Below are 11085 nucleotides of genomic sequence, written 5' to 3'. Positions count from 1 at the left end.
CTATCATGGTAAGGCATCAGGGCAAGAGAGAATGCATTCTATAATCCTTTGATTAAATAGTAGTCTCTTAGTGGATCTCTGCCTCTCACTGTGACCAAGTGTTTTTTCTTTAGTGGTATTCCTACCTTGTCACCCTTTTCACAAGACAAGTGGGCTGGTGAGACCAAAGTAAGCAGAATGCCCTTCCATAATGTGGTATAAACTCTGGCAAAGGTTTTCTCCTGAAGAGTAATCCTTTCTTAAGGAGAAATCTCTGGGCATATTTCACAATAATTCTCTTCCTCTCGTTCTGTCAGACCTATGGAGTCATTCTTTTTGATCTTCACCATGAAAATCTATTGGTGTTCCTAAAGGTAAAATTCACAAAGGGCGTGGGTAGTGGGGAGGCTAAGAATGGCCCCCAGGAGACTGTTAATTTTGTGCCGGACCAAAATCAGCTTTCAGCAATTCATAAAATTACCATGTAGGTGTTCCCATCAGTTTATGGAGCCAACAGCTTCTGTTCCAGAGAGGCGTATCTTGGCTTTTATTCTCTGGGTTCATTTGTTTCTCCAGACTTTGAGGTCGTGGTTTGATCTGCAAATTCAAGTTCTTTAGTTCTCTAATTGGTTCAATAAAAGTCACTGATTTTCAGGTAGTTTAGTTTTTCTTATTGTATGAAGAGGAGTGATGACTTCCAAGCTCTTTCTATGTCACCATTGAGTCTGAAGGCCAGTTATGATGTTTTATTTTGTATATTTAACACATTATATTTTATTGTATATCATTTTGCTATTAACATATACAATTTATTAAATAACGTATTTAATTGAGAGGATATTGCGTGATTTTATTTTTAAAAAGTTTAGAAAATTCCATCGGCTTTCTGCATGAAACTAGATGTTTATTATAGTCAAGTTAAATTATATAAAGTAAACAAGATGAAAACCCAGACTAGAAAATTAAATTTCTGAATTGTCATTAATTTTGTTACTATACTTCCACTATCCCTTTCATTACAGATACAAAAGTAAAAGAGTAAAAGCTCTCTTGACCCTACCTTTTTCTTATTTATGTACGTTTGTATGTATTTATTTATTTATTTTTAACATACTCAGGTCCTTAAGAGAAGTGATCACATTAAAAATCTTTGTACAATCGATACCTAAAACTGTCTATGACACATATAGTAAATTTTTATTTGGTAAGTGAATAAGTGATTGAGTAAATACTGATAGAAATGGGATAACTTAAATATAGGAAAAAATAAATGATAAGCAATAATCTGGAAAATGAATGATCAGGGCTTTGAAACTGTATATTAATCTAAATTAATTTTAAATCAATTAAATTTGAATAAGGAAGACATGCTACAATTTTTTTAAATTAAAAACAAGCAAGTAATTTATAACTTTAAGTTTATGCTATTAAAATTTGTAACAATATTTCTAGAAAAAAATCACAGATAGTACTAAGGCAAGATAGATAGTACAAACATGCATGTTTTTTCCTCCTTATTTTCTTTTTTTAATCCAGCCCAATATTAAATAATGAATTTGGTGATTTTCCACCAAATATGTTTTATTAAAATAATTAATTATATTAGCTCTGTTGTATGAAAATCAAGGAAGTGAATTTTCTTGAAAGAGTTACTCATTTTCCAATCTTTTCTTTTTGTGTCAGGTAGCATAGATGTCTTGCTAAGGGAAGGTCATCTAAATTTATATCTGAATAACTGCTTTAATCATCACCCTTTATTACATACATATTAAAAGATGATGTATCTCAGGTAAATGATACCAAGCTCTAGCAGTGGAATCAGCCATATTTTGCTGATACAACGATGCTGATACATATTTTGCTGATACAATGATCAATGAATACTATTTAAAGGATTGAATGCTCATGTTTAAATTTAAACAAAAACATAGTAAATTGCTCATTGTGTACTGTTCACTCTTAAGTCTACTGATTTCAGATTTAGTATAATATAAGGAATGCACAAGGTTAAAATATTTATTAACGTCAATCTTTCAAGGAATTTTTTTAGAATCTTTCAATTCAGAACAACCTATCCATATCAGTTATTCATAGAACCACCAGTTATTCAACTTAAAAAAATGTGCTGGGTAATAAAGACATTGATTTCCACATTGTCAATAACTGTAAATATTAAAAAATATGAGTATGTACAGCTTCTGCTTTCTAAAAATCTACAATCTAGGGTCACCTGGGTGGCTCATTGATTGAGCATCCGACTTTGGCTCAGGTCATGATCTTGCGGTTCCTGAGTTACAGCCCCACATCAGGCTTGGTGCTATCAGCCTGTCAGCGCAGAACCCACTTTGCATCTTCTTTCCTCCTCTCTGTCCCTCCCCAGCTTGTACTCTCTCCAAATAAATAAATATTCAAAAAAATAAAAATAAAAATCTACCATATAATAGGGATATAAAAATTAGTACAGTAAAATATCAAAAAAAATGTGTTGTTTTACCTAACTGCAATTGGAGTATAAAAGGAAATAATCCATCTTACCCATGGAAAGAGGAAAAATAAATTCAAAGATGAGATAATTTTTTTATCTGACTCATGAATGAGAATTATTATTACTTTGCTTTTTAGAAGATAATCAATGATAAAGGGTGGAAGAATGTTGCAGACAGAAGGCCGGAGGCTGCATAAGAAAAAGCCTGGAGGCATGAAAGAACACGTCACACGCACGTATATATGTAGATTATAGTTTGACATGAAAGAAATACTTTGAAAGAAGAGGATAGTGAAATAGCTAGGAGCTAGATTAAGAAAGGAATTACATGCCAAATAAAGAGTTAGATCCCTATCCTGTAGAGAGTTGTGTAACATTACCATTTTAAAAGATTTATAATGTAAAAGTTCATGCTGGTGACTAGACAAAAGATGGATTGGAAAAGTATCAAAAGGAATTAGAAGAAGATGAATTGTAGACTTGCATCAATACAGCAGACTCAGCAATTTGAGGGGATAAAAAGATCCTTAACAAACATTTAGAACTGACAAATTAAATAAACAGCTATGCAACTGTCCTTTTAAGCAGAGGTAACAAGTAAGAAAGCAAGAGAAATTGTCAAAGTCCACAAATTAAACATAAATTGAAACACAGAGACTGCTATGAACCCTGGGATCAAGTAGGAAGTGTAGAGGTAGGAAAATGAGGAGCAGTTGGTGAGCAAGTAGAGTCATGCTAATCAGGTGGTACAGATTTTAACCATCGTACAACATAGGAAAAACCATAGAAGTATTTATTTTTTTCATTTTTTTAAAAAGATATTTTTTTAACGTTTATTTATTTTTGAGACAGAGAGAGACAGAGCATGAACGGGGGAGGGGCAGAGAGAGAGGGAGACACAGAATCGGAAGCAGGCTCCAGGCTCCGAGCCGTCAGCCCAGAGCCCGACGCGGGGCTCGAACTCACGGACCGCGAGATCGTGACCTGGCTGAAGTCGGACGCTTAACCGACTGAGCCACCCAGGCGCCCCAACCATAAAAGTATTTAAATAAAGATAATGAAAATATTCAAACAAAATCTTATAAAATGTAGATAAGAAAGAGTTTAATCAAGGTAACAGATAGTCTCCCACCTAGAAAAAGTGAATTCATAGGTCAGGCTGCTAAGGGAAAACAGCAAGAATGAGGGTCACAGGTTGGAGCTGCACTGTCAAAACAGTATCCACTGACTACTTGTGAGCCCTAGAAATGTGGCTAGAGCAAAATGAGATGTAAATGTAAAATATATGTCAAGTTTCCAAGAGATGATACCGAAAAATGATACAAATATCCCACTGATAATAGTTTCTTGTCAATTACACTTGAAAGTATAGTATCTTAGATACACTAGTTTAATTAAAATATGTTAAAATTTCTGTTTCCTTGGGGCGCCTGGGTGGCGCAGTCGGTTAAGCGTCCGACTTCAGCCAGGTCACGATCTCGCGGTCCGTGAGTTCGAGCCCCGCGTCAGGCTCTGGGCCGATGGCTTGGAGCCTGGAGCCTGTTTCCGATTCTGTGTCTCCCTCTCTCTCTGCCCCTCCCCCGTTCATGCTCTGTCTCTCTCTGTCCCAAAAATAAAACAAAACAAAACAAAACAAAAAAAAAAACGTTGAAAAAAAAATTTCTGTTTCCTTCTACTTTTTTAATGTATATTTATTTACTTAGTTTGAGAGACAGAGGAAGGAACAGAGAGAGAGAGACAGAGAGAGAGAGAACACCAAGCAGGCTCCCTGGCACCAGCATAGAGCCTGACATAGGGCTTGAACTCATGAACCTCGAGATTGTGAGCTGAGTTGAAATTAAGAGTCAGAAGCGTTAACGGACTGAGCCACCCAGCTCCCCCTCTTTTCTTCTACTTTTTAAAAAATAGATGACTAAAAAAAATTTTAAATTACATTCATTCCTTGCATTTGGGGCTCAACTTATCTTTCTATTGGACAGCTCTGCCCTAGGGGATGACCTTTTAGCACTAAGATCTCCCAGTTAGTAACTACATTATTTTTTGTTTATATTGTTAACTTCCTAGGACACTAGAATTTAATTTGGTTTTTGCTTTTGCTTTAAAATATAAATTTGATTAAGACTATACTTTCAGGGATCATTTCTATAGTTCGTACTAGAGAAGTTTCTCTGAATGTGTAGAGTACCCGAAACCACGAGGAGGCGGTGAAGTGTTCTCTCCTGAGCGTGAAACTGGCTTTTTGTGCTGTCGTTACAGTTGCTGATTGCCACTGATGATCGTTCTTTCTCTCCTTTTGGGAGAGTAAGAGGGAGAGAGCACAGTCTGAGTGGTAAAAAAAAAAAAAAAAAAAAAAAAAATATATATATATATATATATATATATATATATATATATATATAAATTTGATTAATGAATCTCCTTTTCCGAATAGAAAATCAAATGCTCCAGCGAGTATGACAACCTTCCCCTTAAAATGACAATTTTATCATAAATGTCATTTTCACACCTTTTATATTTCTTGATATTACATTTTTTTCCACCACTTATACATTCTAATGTCTTTTGATAGAAGTTCCCACTGATTGGTCTTATTTTGTTATTGATTTGTTTGTTCAAAACCATTAGTTTCTCCAAACACGTTTCAAATTATTGTGTTATGTTTATATTAATAAAAGATTCTATTAAATCTTATTTAACTGGAAGTAAACTTAAACATTATTTTGGAATGAAGTTTACATCTTTTATAAGAAATTTAGTGTAATTTTCTTTCTTTCTTTTTTTAAAATCAGAGATCTTGTTTACTTTTTTTAATGTTTACTTATTCTTGAGAGAGAGAAAGAGAGAGAGACAGAGAGAGAGACAGGGCTTGGGGGGGGGGGGGGTGAGGGGTAGAGAGAAGAGGGAAACACGGAATCTGAATCAGGCTCCAGGCTCTGAGCTGTCAGCACAGAGCCCAACACAGGGCTCGAAACCCAGAAATGGTGAGATCATGACCTGAGTTGAAGTCAGATGCTTAACTGACTGAGCAACCCAGGAGTCCCACTGATAGCATTATATGTATTTCCCAGACCATCAGTTTTATTTTGTATTTTTCTTGACAATATTTTAAATTTTTATGTCTTATATTTAACTAGTTAAGCTTCTGTCTTTTACATTATAGTTTCTTCTTATGCATTAAGACTTTTTCAATCTCTGTTAAGAAAAACATCCAATTATATTAGAAATTAGGGTCTAATAGCTCATTTTTGTTATAAAAAATAAAAACCCTTTTTGTTCCCATTACACACTCATAATTGTTGGTTTAGTTAAAAGCATTTTAAACATTTATTATTCTTATTTTCATAATATTTTATGTTAATTACCCTAGATCTCTTAAACACTAAGTATAAAATCTACATAGCTGAGAGCATATTCACTCTACGGAGGAATTTTTACTAATTTTTCCCTTACTTTCATGGTTTGAAATTGGTGTATTTTTAAAGAATCTGCCCACATTACTATAAATGAACAAACTAAACTATATTTTTGATTCAAAAATCAAGAATATATGGGATGCTTTTTCAAATGCTTTGTTTAAATCATGAAGTTGGTTTCAGTTTTCTGTTGTATATAGTTAATTTTTAAATGCATTACTGTTGACATTTTGAATGTCATGTTCTGTATTATTGCTACAAATCTTTTTTCTGAGCCCTGTTTTTTTCTTTCTCCTATTTGTTCGTCATTGCACTTTTGAGATCCTTTCAGGACTTTTTTACACCCATTGTAATGTTGGTTAGAGGGAGAGGCAGGTCAGGTCACTACCTTACCTCGAAATCTTTGTATTCACTATATATACCCTCAGAACAGTGCTTTACTCATGGTAAGTACTGCACAGGTATTTAGTTCATCAAATAGAATATGGGATAGTTATTATGTGATAGCTATACTCCACAATCACGGAATGATATAGTACCAGTCATTAAATAGTCTGCCAGCAGAGGAGATAATTTCAAATGTGGGATGTTTGCTTCAGATTGAATTTCATTTACGTGTGCTAACTTACCACAATTGACTGCATGTCGTCAATATCGAATGATTTGATGTGGGTATTCCAATTCATCAGTCACTCATGATTCATTAAAATGGGTAATGTTAAAGATAATGGAGATGTTGGTAAAAATTTCCACCTAACATAGACTTACCAATGATTGGAATATTATGGAGTGATTGAATTATGATTTCTATTTCTATGTCCAGGAAAGCCTGCAGGTGGAAATATAAATCTGACCATGTTGTTGGTGGAGAGGCAAGTGGAGTCAATAGCAGCAGAATAGTACTGCAGTGAATGGGCATGGCAAAATAGAAGCTGTCAGATGTCAAAACTTCAGCTGATTGCACAACTGTTGCCTAAGAACACCACAAGTTTACCATCTGTGACTCTGTGGTTTCAAATTATAAACACCATACTTATGGCCAAAGGGAAAATGCAGTTTTGCCCAAGGATCATCATTCTAATTAAATGATCTAGGCACCATATCAGAATGAAATTGCTATTACAGTTTCTCTGAGCTGGATTTCTGTAAATTTTTTTTTCAAGTGCATCGATTTGAGAGACCTATGTGTAGCTTTTTAAAACCTTAAGCAAAGTCTATTCCTTAAAATTAAGTTGTGTGTTCTACCAGGTTTCCAAAATTTCAACTTTCCTTTCAGTTGAATTTCTATATTTTGTAAGTTCCATTTAGCAAATACACATAGTTTTATTTTGTTCTCAAATTGTTTTAAATGGTGAATAAATTTTAGGTCTGCTTATACAAAGGGGTCACCAATATCCTCATAAAAAGAATAGGGGGCTCATTCACAAAGAAGAAACATAAACTATTAGCAGTACCTGGTCCTGGTTCCTCCAAAATATTTTTTCCTATTTTGACAAGAATCACCAAAAAAAGGAGAGAGAAAATTAATTTTCTTGCATTATTTAAATGCAGTTAGAGAAGGCCATTAGCTACTTTAGTTTATTTTTTATTTATTTATTTTCTGACACTGATCGTTTGACTATTGATGCAATTTGCTAAAACTCAATTTGACAGAAATTCCAGGGATAAGGAGGCAAGTCAAATTAAGATAGTGATCAAAATAACTATAGCACTAAGAGATGTTTCTGGAGGAAATGTATCCTCAGTAAATTTCTGATTTTCAGAATTTCAAGTTTCAGAAAATTTATTAAATTCAATTACAGTAAAACCTTGGACTGTGAGTACCTTGTTCTGCAAGTGTTCCATAAAACGAGCATACATTTTTAATACATTTTAACTCGATAAAAGAGCAATGTCTTGCAATATGAGTAGTACCTGATGCTGTGTGCCACATGATCACAGCTGAGCCAATGGTTCTTGAAATTTGCTTTAATAAACAGGCGCTTTGGATTACAAGCATGTTTCTGGAACAAATTATGCTTGCAAACCAAGGTTTTATTTTAGTCCTTAATTTAGAGACCTAAAGTAGAAATACTGAAAAAGAAATAAAATATCCCATTGTTTATTTTCATTTTATTGTTATTTTTTTCAGTTTACTTATTTATTGTGAGGGAGAAGTAGCACGAGTGGGGTAGGGGCGAGAGAGAGAGAGAGAGAGAGAGAGAGAGAGAGAGAGAGAGGGAATTCCAAGCAGGCTCCATGCTGTCAGTGCATAGACCGATGCAGGACTTGAACTCACAAACCATTAGAACGTGACCTGAGACAAGATCAAGAGTCAGATGCTCAACCTACTAAGCTACCCAGGCACCCCACCCACCTTTTAAGATATTCTTTTGCATATACACCTCCTGATATTTTGCTCTGGATAAGATTTTGACAATAAAGCTATATTTATTTTTTTTTCAAATTCCTAAAGTAATAATGAGCAAAAATGTTGCATATAAGTTAATTCAGGAAAAATGAAATGTTTACAGGCTATTTCCCCATACACTGGCAAACACATTTTGTATTAAACTAGATTATATTTTCTGTTGCTTACTGGACACTCTCTAATAGCTGGTAACACATGAGAAATAGAAATATAAAAATGTATGCTGATTATTTATCCCTTAACTCTGTAAAGCACTCTAGAATTTGCTTGATGTGTTTACTTATAGTGTATTTATGTTACCTTAGATAAAACATTCAGAGAAATGCATTCATATCACTTTTCCACCTTGAGGGGGAAAGCTGACTCAGAGATATAAAGAATTCACTGACAGTGTCACCAAGACTATTGGAACTAAGATAATTTGATCATATCCAATGGGACTTTTGTGCCAACTCATACCAGGCACAAGAAGTCCCAGGATTTAGCCTAGTTATGTACTTTCTTACCTGTGATTCTAGAATCTTCTCTCGCCTGAGCCAGCTACGTCAGAATGAGCTGAGCCATAAGTCACATTACTGACAAATTTCCTTATGTTCCAAGGAGTGATTGCTGTTCAGAGTCAATTGGTGACCATGCATGTTGCTTGGTGGTTTCTAGGTTTCTAGGCCCAGATATCTGGACCTCCAAGACTCTTCTGGAAAAAGTCCTAGTGGCAATTCTTGACTTTACAGTGAATATATTTTGAAACACATTGTTTATATTTGATAAGATTGGTCATTCTGTAGATGATTGATGAGGGATGAAAAATTCTTGTTTTATTTAATTGTTCAAATGTACTCTGAAAGTATGTGTTTTATAATGACTTAGACCTCAATTTTGTGAGTGATTCTTATTTTGCCATAAGTCTTTGCATATAATGGGATTAAATACAGAAATAAGATGATTCATTTAAAGCTCAGTGATGCACTGAAAAGAAGATAGATTCATTCCAAAAGAGTCTATCTTGGAGTCTTGGTGTTTCAACTTCTTGGTTTGTGATCTTGAGGAATTTGACTACAACACTGAGCCTGTTATTTTGTTTTTTTCTACCAAGAAAATGGATATAATAATCCATAACCTAGTGGTTTTGTCCAAATTAAATGAAGAGAATGTCTGCTATGATACCAGAAATACAGCATTTAATAGGTGTGTATTTTTTTTATTCATTAGCAGAAAAAATTAGGTGAAAAATGAAAGATAATCAGCTACTCAGATAACAACGGGTGGAAAAACACAAAAAACTTCCATGCTATTCTGCCATCTTGGCTCCTCCTCAATGGGTGGAAAAACAATGTCTTGCCTATGGTAAATTAAATAAGCATTTGCTGTCTGAGCTGTTGTCTAAAATGCTTTGGAACCAAAAACAAACAGCCCAAGAATCTAGAATGTCTGTGTAATGTTTTTGTCACCAGTCTTATCTTTTTCATTCATGTCATAGGTTCCTTTCTCTATGCCCTGAGAAATACTCCATGAAATCAACAGGAAAGCTGGCCTGAACAGTGTTTCAATTATAAGAAATGTGTGTAGGGCACATGGGTGACTCAGTCAGTGAAGCAACCGACTTTGGCTCAGGTCATGATCTCACAGCTCATAGTTCAATTCCCACGTTGGGCTATGTGCTGACAGCTCAGAGCCTGGATCCTGCTTTGGATTCTGTGTATCCGTCTCTCTGTGCCTCCCCCATTCGTGTTCTCACTTTTTCTCTTAAAAATAAACGAATGTTAAGAAAAAAAATTAAAAAAAGAAATATTTTTTTTAATTTTTTTTTCAACGTTTTTAATTTATTTTTGGGACAGAAAGAGACAGAGCATGAACGGGGGAGGGGCAGAGAGAGAGGGAGACACAGAATCGGAAACAGGCTCCAGGCTCCGAGCCATCAGCCCAGAGCCTGACGCGGGGCTCGAACTCACGGACCGCGAGATCGTGACCTGGCTGAAGTCGGACGCTCAACCGACTGCGCCACTCAGGCGCCCCAAAAAAAGAAATATTTATAAAATATTTAGACAAGTGCTGAGTGACAAATATCATAACCACACTACAGATACAGCTATATGTCTAAACAAAAATTCAATTTAAATTTCTAGAAAAAAGTACAAATTATATATCTAATATTATATCATGTGTAATATGGGAGGTCAACTTAAATTTCAAGCCAAAACTCTGAACGAAAATCAGTTTTATACTGAAGGAGTTTAGTCTTCAAAATATACTTTAGTAATAGCAGTTTCTCTGAGAGAAAAACAAAATGTCTATTTACATTTGAATTACTTATTTGCTTCTTTATTTTATACCAACACATTACAACTTGTGAATTCTAGAAATGTTATTTTACTAACTTTGGTAAAGTGCTGGAGTAACTAGGGTTTTCAGTACTTGAAATGAAAATGATTATTCAGAGTATGCTGATTATTGGTTATTTAGAAAGAAAAGCAAGACCAAAGCACGTTGCTAAGGAAATAAAGGGTTTACTTTCTCCATGAGCTTCTAATCACACTGACTCTTCTTTATGTTTGCCAGAATGTTCTCATATTTAGTTGGGAAATAGTCTATCTGTTTATTTTAATAATGATGGTGTCTCTAGGAATGATTTATAAGCACAGGTAATAAAGTTACCACTGCCATTCTGCCGTCGACCATGAAAATACAACTGAATACTAAACATTCTACCTAGTTGGGTTCTCTCTAAAGGCTATTGAAGGGGACCTTCAAATGTTAAAAAACTCTTGGTGAATTTTCCCCAGGTTCTAACAAGCTGCATC

General features: G+C 34.7%; 1 non-coding gene across 1 annotated transcript; it reads left to right on the top strand.

Annotated features, from left to right (window-relative positions):
- The first annotated feature begins 4581 nt into the window (after positions 1 to 4581).
- LOC131496689 (small nucleolar RNA U3) lies at positions 4582 to 4795 on the top strand. Its single transcript, XR_009254620.1, has one exon. It is a non-coding gene; the product is annotated as a small nucleolar RNA U3 (small nucleolar RNA).
- Positions 4796 to 11085: the final 6290 nt, after the last annotated feature.

Source organism: Neofelis nebulosa, chromosome 15 (genome assembly GCF_028018385.1).
Source record: "Neofelis nebulosa isolate mNeoNeb1 chromosome 15, mNeoNeb1.pri, whole genome shotgun sequence".
Classification (NCBI taxonomy): Eukaryota; Metazoa; Chordata; class Mammalia; order Carnivora; family Felidae; genus Neofelis; species Neofelis nebulosa.
This window is presented reverse-complemented; position numbering and strand designations above follow the sequence as displayed.